We start from the raw sequence: 16,288 nt of genomic DNA, 5'->3' as shown, positions 1-16,288 counted from the left end.
AGAAGTTGTACAAGCATCGAAAGAAGTGTTATGATAATCCAAATAAATATTTGGGTTTGATAATTGATGGTATGGACCAGAAGAAAACACTTTTACCACATTTTGTTCGCACACCCAAAAATATACAAGAGGAAAATTTTATTCAGTTTCACTTGGTCGGTTGTATGGTCTTCAATGGGAAAATGTTGCCAAGGGTGTACTTCACAGCTCCAAATATTCATAATGATGCAAATCTGACCATAACCATAATTCATGATGTGATTTCTCATTGGTCTGGTAATCTTCCTGAAGTTTTGTATCTACAATTGGACAACACTTGTCGTGAAAAAAAAAATCAGGTTGTTTTTGGGTATCTGAACATGCTTGTTGAATTGAGAATTTTTCAAAAGGTAAAGGTTGGTTTCCTTCTTGTTGGGCACACTCATGACCATATTGATCAGATGTTCAGTCGTTTTTCAGTCACATTGAGGAGGAAGGAAGTTGGGAGCTTGCCATCACTAATTGAATGTATTAAGAAATCATACATGCTAGAGCCTGCTTTTGAAGTGTTGGAAGAAACTGTTGACATGCGAAGGTTTATTATAGGATCATATGGTGAGGGGAAATGTATTGAACAAATTAATGATATTAGCTTCCAACATCAATTTCGTATAAAAAAAATTGATGGGAAAACACTAATATGGGGCAAGAAGTTTTCAACTACTACAGAATGGGCACCGTCATCAGGTTTGCAATTTTTGAAGTTCATTCCAGATCGTCCAATATTTGCATCAAAAATATTGTTATTACAATCAGTTGGTGAAGTTCAGAATGCATGCAGACAGAATAGACATATAAATTATTCTGATTGCCTAGAAGAAATTAAAAAATGTATTAGATATACATATGAGTACTTTGACATTGCTGATTCAGTTTGGTGGGAGTCATTTTTCAATAATCAAAGTGATATCATTTCAACAACAACCAATGAAGATATACCTTTGAAAAATCCATTTATTTGGCCACAAAATGTGTCGAATGAACAAGAGGAAGTAAACATTGTTGAACAACAACAAACTCAAGGTATTATTAATTCTTCACAGGCAATGGAAAGAGAGATGTATATTGGTTCCAGAAGATCTCGTGCACAACGTGAAGCCATGGAAGACCTTTATAGGGGTTCAGTACATGATATTAAGGAGGGTTGCATGATTGCAGTGCTAGCAGATGGAGATCCCAAAGGCTATCCATTTTGGGTTGCTAAAGTTATAAAGGTCTTTACAGAAAATGAGGATGTTACAAGTGTTGAAGTACATTGGTATGCCACAAAACACACCCATTCAATGGTGTGTATAATCCAGAGATGGTAGTTGACAAAAAAAATGGTGGAAAAAGAAAAATAAAGGGTACAAATATAAATCGCCGCCGCACAGACATATTACAATTGGAGGATGTTGACATACTTGTTTATGACTTCAATTTAACAAAGAGAGGAACTCTTCGCTTCAAGACGATAGAGATTCTGAAAAGGTTGTTAGCAGAAGGAATAGTGTTGACATGGGAGTCTGCTGAAACCAGTCGTAGATCTAGAAGACTTTTGAAACCTGGAATGTTGGGCATGCATGTGGACTCAGATGGGGCACTAGTTGATGAAAGAGAAGAATATGGAACATCTTCGTCAGCATCCAGTCACTCATCTGAAGATGTGAATTGTGATGGTGTGCAAGAAAATATGAGTGATTTTGAATAATTGTTTAAGACAGATTATATAACTAATGTATGCATCATATCTTCAAATAAAATTAATGTTTTCCATATGTTGTTAAATGAGAAGTTATGAAGCATTTTTATGTTGTTGGATTATGTCTTAAGTATGATAAATTTTATTGTTTAAATATCTACAATGCAATATCAAATTAGAGATATAATGTCTTTTTTATTCAGTATACAAATAAAGACTTTTGATTTCATTGAGTGATATACTTTGTTCATAATGTCATGGTTTTTTAATTTTATAGTTGAAAAAAATTCAATTTCTTTTGTATCTAGCATGGTGTGGTTGAAAACATGTTAAATTTATACTTAGGAAAGAAAAATGATATTCTACCAGAAACATTAATGTGTTTTTTCCTTAAAAATTAACTTTGTTTGAGACATAAAAAATTGGTTTTATTAGCATTTTTTAAAAAGTTAGAAAATTGACCCTAAAAAAAAAAACGTTATTCCAGTAGCATCACTTTCGTTTTGAAGCTATATTTTGCACGAAAATTTCATAGTAAATTTCGTAGTCACCGCCATTTTTAAAACACGTTCAAAATTGGCACCTAAAAAAAAACATCGTTCCACTATACACACTTTTCGTTTTTAGCACTGTTTTTGATGTTTTTTTGGGGTTTTTGGGCCAGAGTTCCCGTTTTGAGTTTATAGTTCCCGTTTCAAAGTTTACATTGTTGAGAGTGGGATTGTTATGAAACCAGCTCAAGAAATGATAGAAAAGATAGATCAACGCCTTAGAATTCAACCTCTTCGAGGGGGAAACCTCCTTTAAATTACATAAATGAACAATTCTTGGATGATTCAAATGACAAAACCTCCTTTCTATATATAGGAGTCTAAGGAGTCACAATATAACCCAGCCGACCTAATAATAATAATATAAAGCCACAAAAATAACAATAGAGGGATTCTATGGGGCACAGTAATAACAATATGGGGATAGTAGGGGCACAAAAATATTAATAAGGGATGCAACTACAATAGTAATGGGGTAATCACTAGTATTATAGGGATCCAACAGGGATGCAATACATTTATATATTGCAAATAATATTGATTGGATGAAGGTATGGATTGAACGATGAAAACAAGCTAATAATGTTAGGTTATCATGGTATGGTGTGTCTACATTGGTCAAAGAAGTTGAACATAGTGGAGATACCAATCTGACACAGAGGCAAATTAATTTAGCATATGGTTTAAAAGATTATCAGGCAAGCATATTCACCCATACTACTAGTTTTTTTTACAATTATATTGATGCATATGGCGTGTTTTTTTCTTTTTTCTTAATTTGAAAATTTTCCAAGTATAAATATTTTTATCAATTGACAATGAATTTTTTATGTGTTTGGCATATTGTACTTGAAACACCACAAGAAAATATGGTGGAACAATCACAAAATACGCATCAAAAGGTTGGATGAAAAGATTATAATTTTTTATAATGGGATAACTGCAATATTTCAAGTTATCAATGTTACCTCTAGAGATGACATACATCCAGAAGTCTTTGACAATCGATACTATGGGTATCTATATGATATACTTGAGTGTGACTTTAAATCCTTCAAATTAGTTATGTTCGATGTTAAATGGTTGAGGCTACAAATCCATAAACATGGCTTTGATAGAATTTTTATTGAACATGCTAACAGATTTACCATGGTTAATACAAGGGATGTTGAGCCCGATTTACCATGGTTAATACAAGGGTATCTATATTGAGTGTGACTTTAAATCCTTCAAATTAGTTATGTTCGATGTTAAATGGTTGAGGCTACAAATCCATAAACATGGCTTTGATAGAATTTTTATTGAACATGCTAACAGATTTACCATGGTTAATACAAGGGATGTTGAGCCCGATTCAGAACCCTATTTTCTTCCAAGCCAATGCGAACAGGTATTTTACGTAGAGGTTCCAGGTAAAACAGGCTAGTCATATGTTGTTAGATATGATCCAAGAGGAAGTTTGGTAAAGTATTATGTAGCAGAAGAAGATTATATAGAGGAGAAGGGGGTTCATGTGTCAGACGAAGACGTCGAAGAAGTTCAAGGACATGTTAATCAAGTCAATGTTAATTTGGATGAACTAGATGATATTGATGATGGGTCAAACAAAGACCTTGAATAAGTTGAACCAAATGTAGAAGAGCATGTTCTTGATGATGATATAGATGATGATGATTAGATTGATATGGTGAATCCTTTGAACATGAATTCAGAACTCGATGATACAGATTATGAGTTGGATGAGAAAGAATATTAATTATATCAAAATGTTGAAATGTATGAGACATGTATTTATATGTTTTCGGTTGCTTTGTTCCTTTCATTCGCCTTAAAGTTTTATTTTCCTAGTTTAGTTCATCTAATAATTTCCAAGGTTTTTCGTTTACTAATTAGTGGAAATTATGCTTTGACCCCGCATAGAGTGACCTGTGAATGGGGCCAAAAACAAACCTAAGTTCAAATGACTAATTCATATAGTTCATAAATGACAAACCTAATTCCAAATCAAAATGACATGAAAAACCTACATAAAAATCATTGTCATTGTCATCGTCATCATCATCATCTTTTTCATGAACATCATCATCATCAACAGCATGATCATCATCCACATCATAATAAACATCAATGTCCTTATTTTTGTTGTCACCATCATTAACACCCTCATAGTCATCATCTTTGTCATCATTAACTTCATCATTGTCGTCATCATCATCTTTTTCATCAACCTCATTATCAAAATCATCATCATAATTTTCATAATCATCACCATATAATCACATATTTATCTTCATCACCATCATCATTTTAGTCATCATCCATTTCATTTAATCATCATCATCATCAATGTCATCATCGTCATCTTTATCGTCATCTTCATCATCGACAGCATTGTAAACATCATCATCATCGCCATCCTCTTTTTCATATTCATCAGTATCATCATCGTCGTCATCATCAAGATCATATAGATCAATGTTATGTTATAAGTCCACGGTCATTCCATATTTAAAACCCTTAATCCCTAAGGGATTATGATCAAGGATAGGTGTGGGAGGGTATATAAGTTAATAGGTAGATAGGTTAGAGATTAACAAACTACATTGAACTAAGAAATATCTTTTTAGATGAAAATACTTATGGAACAACTATTCCTCTTAGGAATCATGGTAGTGACTTAATCCCTTTAAACCAAATTATTATTTTTTATAATATGCTACTTATCAAGGATATTCAATATTGTAATTGCATTGGATCATTTTAGTTAAATCTATTCCAAATTAAATGACTAAACTATATATTATACAAATACCATCAACATATCCAACTATAAAACAACTACATATCTTCCTTCACAAAATAAGAGGGAAGAGACAATACTTGAACATAACTATGTTGGGAGTCTATTTTCTCTAGATGTTGTAGGGAACTCACATGAGGAGGTGTCAGTATTCTAAAAGGAGAATTTGGTGGACCATGAAAATGTGTTCATTTAATTGCATGATTATTAAACTTTGCACTTAATGGTAGTGTCTCCCCTTGTCTTCTTAGGTTCACACCACATTTAAGAGATGATAAACTAAGGATTATCAACAAGAATACTAAATCCCTGAATTCTACTTTAATTTATCAACCCAGGGACGTATAAACTTAAGAGGCACTAAGCATAGTATATGCACCTACAAAAAGACTTCTCATGTTAAAATGGTGCAAGTCACACCAATTGGTAACAACAATTAGTAAGGGGTAAAAATAAAAATGAAAGAAGAAAAATGTTGTTGGGAAAGGGACCATTCAAAACATGACTATTGCTACTACAGATACTGGTGGTAAGAATATGATCCATTTTACTGATAAAATACATCAAAGGGATCATCTCACCCACCACTTTCCACTCATTGCATACATAAGTATTTAGCTCAATTGGGTTCCACATCGCATGAACCTACTATTCTAACAAATTTGTTTCCTCCATTGTAGAAGAAACTTGTGGTGGCTAATCCCCCACCCCCACAAGGGGGAAATGTGGAAATATCTCAAAATGGGGGTTCTACCTCAAGTGCATTTGTTTATTTATGTGACAAAGACATTAATTCACAAACTCAAGCTTGCAATTATGATGCATTAGGAAAGATTCCTATTATGACTAATCCATTGACTTCACAAACTAGTTCCCTCTCCACATATAGAAGCCACATGTTGACCCTATTCCATGTTTCCCACATGTATTTTGAAGAATTCCTCCAAAATTTCCTTTTACAAAGGAAGGCATTGTTGAATGCAATTAGCAACGTCGACATATCTGACACATTTCCTTCAACTTGGACCAAGAAATACCTAGGATTCCTCATCAAGTGTCTTTTCAAATTCAAGTTAAGTTGCATGGAATAAACATTTATTGTTGTGTGGATGATGAAGGAGCCTCGATTTTTGTCATGTCTTCATCTTATTGGAAAATTGTGTGTTCTCCCTCTTTGGTTTCGTCACGCACCATGTTGCAAGTTTTGGATAGCCATTCATTTCAGCCAAAGGGATTCAGATCATCATTTTCCTTCGAGATAGGAGAAAAATCTATCAATGTAGAAGTGGAGGCTATGGATTTACCTTTGGATTACAACCTTCTATTGGGAGAAAAATGGAACTATTTCATGACTATATTAGTCTCATCAGTTAGTAGTCTAATCGTGCTAGCAAAAACAAACTTTTCAGGAAAGTTTGTCCCTTCATTACATTATATCTTAGCTAAATTTATATTAATATGAAATATTTTGTATTTTATATATGTGAAGTCTAACTAAGGGACAACATTTCTTGTAAAAGATTATATTTTTTGGCATAATTTTAGCAAAATCTGATAAAAAAATTTAGAAAATTTTGTTATCACTGTCAAACTTGAGAATTTCAAGTTCCTTGGGGGTTCTTGAAGGTGTTGAATCCATTTCTACCTTCAAAAACACAAAAAACGCCAATGAAACATTGCTAAATTTAGATTTTATAAAAAAGAAATCCAGAGTCCGACCAAAATCCATAGTTCAAACAATTTTTTTTTTAATAACATTTTGGATTTTATATATATATATATATATATATAATATATATATAATAGATAATAATAATAATAATATAAAATAATATATAATAATAATAGATAATAATATAAATAATAATAATAATTATATATAATTAATATATTATTATATATATATATATATATATTATATGCTATATTATATATATATATTGATATATAATATCATCAGTTCAATTATATTTCAAATATTAATATTAATATTATAATTAAGATATAATAAATATAATTATAAATAATAAATAATATTTATATATATATATATAATATTATATATATGTTATATATATATATATATATATATAATATATATATATATATATATATATATATATTATATATATATATAATATATATATATATATATATATATATATATATATATATATATATATATATATATATATATATATCTATATATATATATCTAATTAAAATTAAATTTATTAATAATTAAAAAATAAATTAAAACTATTAATAATTATAATGTTAAAAAAAATAGAAATCAAAATCCAATCCTTTAACCCTAGCTCCTAAGTTGTGCACCTTCGTCTGCCTCTGTCATCCCCTGCTATACAGAACTAATTTCTCTTCACCCCAAGATTGGCACAAGAAGAAGGAGGAAACGTCATTCAAACCATACCTTGCACACATTCCCTTTTTTCCCTTATCCCTATACTATTCATTAGAGGAAAGAATCATTAATCAACTTATTTCCATCTAGTAATAAGTGAATGGTCATTGTAATCGCCCAATATCACCTGTAGAAATTACCCATGGCCCCCACAAAGAAAGAGGACAGAGCATTAGCCCCCATAGAGTAAGAGGACAGAGTAGAGCAAGAGGACGGAGTTGATAAAGTTGACCCACAAACTATTCGTTGTAAATAAGACATATTCAACCCCACCAATGCCTCTAAGGAGAGACAAGGGAACCCCACAATGTCTTTTGTAACTTTAAATTGCCCCATTTTTTTATAAATTCCCCCATTTTTTTTCTAAATCCTCTAATATCTTACTCTCATACCCTAGTCGTTAGGGTTTTGAGGGGCTGAAAATTTAATTTTTCTCGAGAATTTTTTTAAATAATTTCTATAAAAAAATAGGCTCAAAATTCTAATTTTTTTGCAAGGACATAAAAAATTTTGTGGCCTAGAATTAATTTCAATTTTTTTTAGAGGGTCGCAAGCCCTCTTAGCCCTTTTTCCCTAGGTCAAGGGTTTGAAATCCTTTTCCTTCTTCCCTAAAGAAAAATTTCAATTTTTCAATTTTTTTCATAAATTTCTAAATCATTTTCTCTAAATTTTTGGTGAAGGTCACAGACCTTTGTCACTTCATTTCTCCCTTGAATGAGGAGCAATAATTTTGTGACATTCACCTAGTGTGAAAGGTCTCTGTGGGCTTGAAATTTATTCAATAAAAGTATTCTTTTCAAAGGTTTAAAGCTCCAGATCTAAGGAACTAATCTCAATTTTTTTCATAAATTTAACTAAAATTTTGAGCCTTCTCTCCTACTTGGTTGTGAGAAAAAAGAAACCTTATTTTTCTCCTTGAAAAGGTTGTGTTCAGATCTGGGTTTCAAACTTGTTTGTGAAGGAGATTTAACATCAATTATTGAGCTTGAAGTTGAGATCTATAAGGTTTTGTCCTCTTTGCGTCGAGAGTAGGACAAGGGCATTTGTTTTTCTCTTTGTAGTCATCCTGCATTTTGGGACAGTTGTGTTTCATATCAATTCACTTGGTGGAGGTTTGACTTATTTTGATTGAGGAAAGTCTCATTGTATTTCACTAAATAGCCTTGTAAAATAATCAATACAAGGTGACTATATAAATTAAAAATATTTATTTCTAGCAAAATGAAATATGATTAAATTGAATATTTTTCCTATCAATTACTTCTTAACTATGGTTTTTTATATTGGACCGAAAATATGTGCAAACTTGATTGAATCCAACTTGACTTAGAAATTGCATATTCTTTTTAAGATGTACATGACAACCATTTTTATAGTAAACCTCAGTTTGAGCCCTTTTAAGTTTGATACACAACTGTAAAATAGTTTGCTTCATTTTCTATAAGCTCAATGTGACAAATAGGACACCACTGATTATCCATTATCATAAAGTAGTAAAATTCTATTACCTGTAAATGTAATGGATAGATTCCTTGATCTTCTTATCAAAGTGTGTATGGATTCCAAGGTATTTAATGCTATCCATGATCAACTAGTTTCATTCCAATAGATCCTCTATCTTTTGATTGTGATCATGTTAAAACAACCCCTCTTCTTTCTTCAATTTTCATGTGCCCCCTCACTTCAATTTTCACGTGCCCCCACTTCAATTTTCATGTAACCCTTTTAATAAGCTTCAATGGCTCATTGACCAAACAAATTAAGGAGTGGGTAGAGATAGAGAAGGGGAGAGAAGGGGAGAGAAGGGGAGTAGGGGAGTAGGGGAGTAGGGGGAATTAGTGGAATTTGGAGATGGTACAATAGGCATTGCCCTAAATTTGGGATCGGATAATGTTGGAGCTGTATTAATGGGCGATGGCTTGATGATACAAGAAGGTAGTTCCGTGAGAGCAACAAGAAAAATTGCTCAGATACCAGTAAGTGATGCGTATTTGGGTTAGTGTGGGCAAGAATCTTCCTGCAGCAAATTCGCCAGATCCGGATCTAAGGGTTGAGAGTAGAGTGGAGGATTTGGAGGAACCTTGTTCTCGGAAGAACAAGCGGCTTCGCACCTTGTGTAACTGCTCAGAAGGATATGCTTCTGTTTATCAGATCGGGGATAAGGATTGCAGGGACGGAGTCACTCACTATTCATATGGTGAGGGTGCATAAGCACGCTCGACTGTCCAGGAGAGGGTTTTACAGCCCTCTACTTCTCTAATATATATATATAAGGAAGGGGCAATAAATGAGAAGGGTGAATCAGGATCATATCTGTCTGTTATATAAGGGTTGGTTAGGATCATATCTGTAGGTAGGGATCGAGGAGCCTAGCCTACAGGCAGGCCGACCAAAGGGAAGGGAGAAGCTCGCAACCTTATTCATGCCACTTGGCATGATCGGGGAAAACGGGGTTCGAACCCGCGACTTCTGGCGTGACAGACCAGCACTCTAACCGACTGAGCTATTTCCCCCTTCCAGATTCGGCCCCCCACCCAATAAGTAACTCAAGGTCGAAGGTTTCAAGCTACGCATCCTAGTAGCAAACGCCGGAGACCTACCTCGCGTAGAAGTACTTTGGGCGGCGTTTTTGAACTAAACAAGACACTTCGCGTTTCCACCCTCGCCCTCTTAATTACTTATTGGTTAGTGGGGGTATTTAGAGCGGCTCGTTTGCTCCTCGCCCCTATTAGGACGTCCCTGGGGCCCTTTTATTACTTAGTGGGGGCTGCTGGTCATGAATTATATACGTAATTACGCTTTAGCGAACAATGTTGCTATGGGCATATGTCATTATGAAGTGAAGGGCTTCAAAATGAGGTTGATCCCATAATATTATTTTTTCAATCAAATCAGCACATGGAGGAGGGGTTTTCAAGGAGCATATACCTTCCTTGTAATTTTGGCTCACTCTAGAACTCTCAATTTCACTTGATTCATTGATCAAGAAAAGGAAATCGAATGGCTTATGAATATAATGAGGCATAAATCTTTTTTTTTCATAATGGTCCATAATCCTCTATGATAACCTATTTCAATTGATTTGGATGAAGGAGATATGACGAATCTTATGGATTATTGGGCTAAAAACACCCACTATCACATTCGTCCCAAGCCTCCAACAATTCACTACAACCACTAATCAGGGTGGGGTGGGGGATAAGATGAATCACAACTATCTCATGCTCAAAAATACCTCCTCTAACTCTTTCACACTTTGATTCCACCATAAACACACCTCCTCTATCTCTTGCACATTTTGATGCCACCATGGAGGTTGAGCTCTAATGCTCCTAAATCAACTTCTCTATATTAAACTAATGTAAATCTCTTTATTAGTTATTTGACAACCAAGCATATATTTGTCTTGTATAAAATATGTTGTTTTTGTCTTTTACGTTTAGTGCATAGGGTAGAGTAATGACAATATTGAGTTAATAATGGATGTGGTTTTGCTTTAGTGCACAAATCTAGTTATTATTGTTGTCTTCTTGACCTAGTTGGTGTTGAAAATAGCAACAAGAAATGCTAAAAATAGCATTCAGAATATTCCAATTTTGATTTGTCCTTGAATTGAAATTGAGAATTAAAATTCGAATTTAGTCTCACCAACTGCTTGGAAAATAATTAATTAATTCATCTTGAGTTAATTAGTTGGAGAAATTCAAGCTAGAAGTCTTTGTGAAGTCATGAAACAGTTATCCCTTAAATTAAGGAATTTATCCCTTAATTAAGGAGATAAGGATGAGTTGTATTTGAGTTGTAATTAGTTAGCTTAGTTAAATTAGTTCCAAATAGTTTGAGGAACTAATTGTGAGTTCAGTCAGTTAATGCATGCATGCATGCAACTAGTGTACTCCAGATAACTGAGGATTCTCTCATAAATAACTCATGCATGTCAGTTCAGAAAAAGACCCAGTTGAGATTAAAGACAGGGACAGGTTACTATTAGTTGCATGAATTTTCCTATAAAGGAAACTCATCCATGCAGAAGGAACAAGGTTCCTTGAGGATTGTGCAGTTTTTTGACAACCAAGCATATATTTGTCTTGTATAAAATATGTTGTTTTTGTCTTTTACGTTTAGTGCATAGGGTAGAGTAATGACAATATTGAGTTAATAATGGATGTGGTTTTGCTTTAGTGCACAAATCTAGTTATTATTGTTGTCTTCTTGACCTAGTTGGTGTTGAAAATAGCAACAAGAAATGCTAAAAATAGCATTCAGAATATTCCAATTTTGATTTGTCCTTGAATTGAAATTGAGAATTAAAATTCGAATTTAGTCTCACCAACTGCTTGGAAAATAATTAATTAATTCATCTTGAGTTAATTAGTTGGAGAAATTCAAGCTAGAAGTCTTTGTGAAGTCATGAAACAGTTATCCCTTAAATTAAAGAATTTATCCCTTAATTAAGGAGATAAGGATGAGTTGTATTTGAGTTGTAATTAGTTAGCTTAGTTAAATTAGTTCCAAATAGTTTGAGGAACTAATTGTGAGTTCAGTCAGTTAATGCATGCATGCATGCAACTAGTGTACTCCAGATAACTGAGGATTCTCTCATAAATAACTCATGCATGTCAGTTCAGAAAAAGACCCAGTTGAGATTAAAGACAGGGACAGGTTACTATTAGTTGCATGAATTTTCCTATAAAGGAAACTCATCCATGCAGAAGGAACAAGGTTCCTTGAGGATTGTGCAGTTTTACAGGGTGTGAGATCAGTGTGAGTGATCAGTGTTATGCTTGGTAGTAGTAGGATCACCCAGGAGAAACAATGCAAGGAAATAGGAGGCTTGGAGGGCAGAGGAGAAGGTTTGTGAGAAGCCTTGTTTTCCTATGAGCATCCAGGAGGATTGTACTGAGAGTTGGTTAGCTGTGAGAGCTAAGGCTTTGTATTATTTTGAGATATTTCCACCTTGTATGATAATACAGATAGTGGGGTTTTTAGCTGAGGCTTTCCCCAAAGTATTCTTCTGTGTTTCATGTGTATTGATTCTTCTTCTCTGTTATATGTGTTTTGCTTGATCTTACTCAAATCTATTAAGCTTCCGCAAGTTTGATTGTAGAAGTAGATTAAGTATTTTGCTTTAGTTATATTGCATAATCAGGTTAATCTACAGTCAAAATTTCTACATGGTATCAGAGCTCGCTGATCTATAGAGAAATTTCTACATGGTATTAGAGCCAGGTTTATCGGAGTGGTGAACAGAATATGGAGAAGAGAATTCAAAGTTTGAAGTTCAGGGTTGCAGGTGCAAATCGAATTCATATCATACAGTAAAAAGAAAAAAAACAGACACGAGATGGGTCATTACGCGACTAATTTCCCATCGAAGAAGTCTAAGAAGGGATCCTCAGAAGGATCGAAAGGTGAGGCATTAGCCTCTTAGTTTGAAATGGACTTCACCCTCATCACATGCATGGTGTCATCGATGATGGGTTGTGGTTGGTTTCTTGACAGTGGAGCCTCATTCCACATGACCGGCGATAAAAGTTTATTCAGTACCTTGCAGGAGAAAGACCTCAAGATGCGCACAAAGATGGGTGACGATGAAAGGTATAGTGTTTCAGGAGTGGGCACGGTTGCTTTTCAGAGGGAGCATGGAGCTTCTATCACCTTGATAGATATGAAGTATGTGCCTAGACTAAAGAAGAACTTGGTATCAGTCACAATGTTGGAGGACAAAGGCTACGATGTTGTTTTTAGTAAGGGAAAGGTTTTCCTTAAACACATCACCACGGGACAGGTGAAATAGATCGGTTCACAAGTTAAGAACCTGTATGCTCTTGAGGTTCAAGATGCATGCAAATCCTTGAGGAGCAAGGAAAATGTTAGAGACTTGGTGGTTGAGAGGGAGAGTAAATTACCTCTCAACATACAGCCCCAGAAGAAGTCTCAGACAATTGTGGAGGAGCCACAATTGGATATACTAGGAGGAGACCGAGTGGAGGCATCCACTCATGCAGAGACCTCCAGTAGGGGGAAATTTCAAGCCAAGTCAGCATAGGGATCACATGCAGCCATACCTCCAGGTGTGAGGTGGGGCGATGTGAAGTGATAGTCTCAAGAAGGCTGAAATTGGGCTGGGTTCATTGAGAGGTTTTATCTCATGGATCGTACCTTTCTACAGGAGCCCAAAGTACATAGTAGCGGGAGGAATCAGTAGGATTGATGCAGTTAGAGATCAAAGTGATAGAGGCTAGAGCAGTCAGATACTGAAGAGTGCAGAGAAGGGTTGGCAACAGTGCAGAAAGTCAGAGTCAACAGAAGCGCAGAGTTTTTCAATCGACAAAGGCAATAGCAGTCAAAGACTTTGATGACAAATGCATCATTCTGATTCAGGTTGGATGTTTTTTTTGTTTCTGGAGTTGTTGGAGCAACAACACTAGAGAGAAGTGTTGCATGCAGAACATTCCAAAGGTTCAGGATCGGGATCAAGTTGAATTCCTTTCTTGTTGAGAGGGAGTGTTGAAAATAGCAACAAGAAATGCTAAAAATAGAAATGATAAAAATAACATTCAAATATTCCAATTTTGAGTTTTCCTTGAATTAAAATTGAGAATTAAAAGTCAAATTTAGTCTTAATTTGTCTTGAGTTAATTAGTTGGAGAAATTCAAGCTAGAAGTCTTTGTAAAGTCATGCAACAGTTATCCCTTAAATTAAGGAAGTTGTCCCTTAATTAAGGAGAAAAGGATGAGTTGTATTTGAGTTGTAATTAGTTAGCTTAGTTAACTGAGTTAAGTCCATTTAAATTAGTTCCAAATAGTTTATGGAACTAATTGTGAGTTCAGTCAGTTAATGCATGCATACATGCAGCTAGTGTACTCCAGATAACTGAGGATTCTCTCATAAATAACTCATGCATGTCAGTTCAGACAAAGACCCAGTTGACATTAAAGACAAAGACAGGTTACTATCAGTTGCATGAATTTTCCTATAAAGGAAACTCATCCATGCATAAGGAACAAGGTTCCTTGAGGATTTCACAGCTTTATAGGGTGTGAGAACAGTGTGAGATCAGTGTTACACTTGGTAATAGTAGGATCACCCAAGAGAAACAGGGCAAGGAAATAGGAGGCTTGGAGGGCAAAGGAGAAGGTTTGTGAGAAGCCTTGTTTGCCTGTGAGCATCTAGGAGGATTGTACTGAGAGCTGGTTAGCTGTGAGAACTAAGGCTTTGTATTATTCTGAGATACTTCCACCTTGTATGATAATACAAATAGTGGGGCTTTTAGCTGAGGCTTTCCCTAGAGTATTCTTCTGTGTTTCATATGTATTTATTCTTCTTCTCTGTTATATGTGTTCTGCTTGATCTTGCTCATTTCTATTAAGCTTCTGCAAGTTTGATTGTAGAAGTAGATTAAGTATTTTTCTTTAGTTATATTGCATAATCAGGTTAATCTACAGTCAGAATTTCTACATGGTATCAGAGCTAGCTGATCTATAGAGAAATTTCTACAGTTGGAATAATTGTATGGTAGTTATGTTTGTGCCATAATCAATAAAGTTTCTATTATTCTTTCCAATAAAAAAATCCCACCTTTCCCTCATAGACTTAAGCAAAGAATAGGGGTATTGGTAACAATCTAACCTTCATGAAATTCTCCCCATTCTTCTTAGAATTTCTATATGGAAGGCATATTAACAACCAACTACATAGATGGTTGGAAACCCCAAAGGTTATCAATGAGATTTAATCTTAAGACCTTTGTGGACTTAGTGCAAGAGGATTTATTAATTGAGCTAACCCTTGGAGCTATGGTTTGATTGTATGATGTAGCACATTGTTTGCTCCTTATATGTTTAAACATATAGGGGTTAATTCCTTACTACACATAATAACTATGACATAGGATGCCATTGTTGTAGGAAGATTAGTATTGTGAAGAATTTTTTTAGGATTTTAGCAACGATATGCAAAAGTGGTTAAATCATCTTAGGCGATAAGTGTTGCACAATTAGAAGTTTCACTGCATCTACGTGGTAGTAAGGCTTTCAATGGAGACAAGAAAAATCTTGACCATTCATATCAAAGTAGCAGGTGTAATACCCTAGTTTTGTCCCCTTGCTTGTATTGCCAAATTGTATCAAAGTTTTTGTGTATCGAAGTATGTGGGTATTTGCTCATAATGGAAGAATAAATGCTATCAGATTATGTTGAGTTCTCAAGTTATCAAGTGATTTCATTAGTTAGGATGAATAGGTTCTCAAGTTCTTAAGTTGTTAAATATTACTTGAATATTTTAAACACAGAGAACTTCCTTGTAAGTCACTTGTACTATTATAATGTTCTTATGGTTCTTTCAAGATGTTTCTCAACATCCTTTATGACACTCGCTAATAGTTTCTCTTATTTGATGGATTGTTATAGGACATTCAACCAAATAGGTATTTTTCAAATATATATTCATCGAGTAACATAATTTTAGGTAGGATAGTAGAAATTGAGCAAACATCTGGTATGTCATCTAGCAGGTGAAGATCAACTAGAGGTGAAAATATTAGAAGAAAATTCCATAGACGCATGTAATATTTTCTTGCTAAAGGGGGGCTCATATTCATATTATAATGAGAGCATAGATGACACCGAGGTTCCCTTGAGGTACAAACATCTAGTGAAACAATGGGCACCCAAAATATTCCTAAAATAAACATTGATTTTTCTGTCAATGAAAGGATATACCACATTGCCCCATCATCACCACATGGTTTGGGGATATTTTCTGTAGATGGTGTAAAGGTATGTTACAGTG

General features: G+C 34.3%; 1 non-coding gene across 1 annotated transcript; it reads right to left on the bottom strand.

Moving 5' to 3' along the window:
- Window positions 1-9,932: 9,932 nt before the first annotated feature.
- Window positions 9,933-10,006, bottom strand: TRNAD-GUC (transfer RNA aspartic acid (anticodon GUC)). Its single transcript has one exon. It is a non-coding gene; the product is annotated as a tRNA-Asp (tRNA).
- Between the last annotated feature and the right edge of the window lie 6,282 nt (window positions 10,007-16,288).

The sequence above is a fragment of the Pinus tabuliformis genome, chromosome J (assembly GCF_031772625.1).
Source record: "Pinus tabuliformis cultivar Carrire ecotype Pingquan chromosome J, CPIR1, whole genome shotgun sequence".
In the NCBI taxonomy this organism is placed as follows: domain Eukaryota; kingdom Viridiplantae; phylum Streptophyta; class Pinopsida; order Pinales; family Pinaceae; genus Pinus; species Pinus tabuliformis.
The sequence above is the reverse complement of the archived record's forward strand: the minus strand, read 5'-3'. Positions and strand labels throughout refer to the sequence as shown.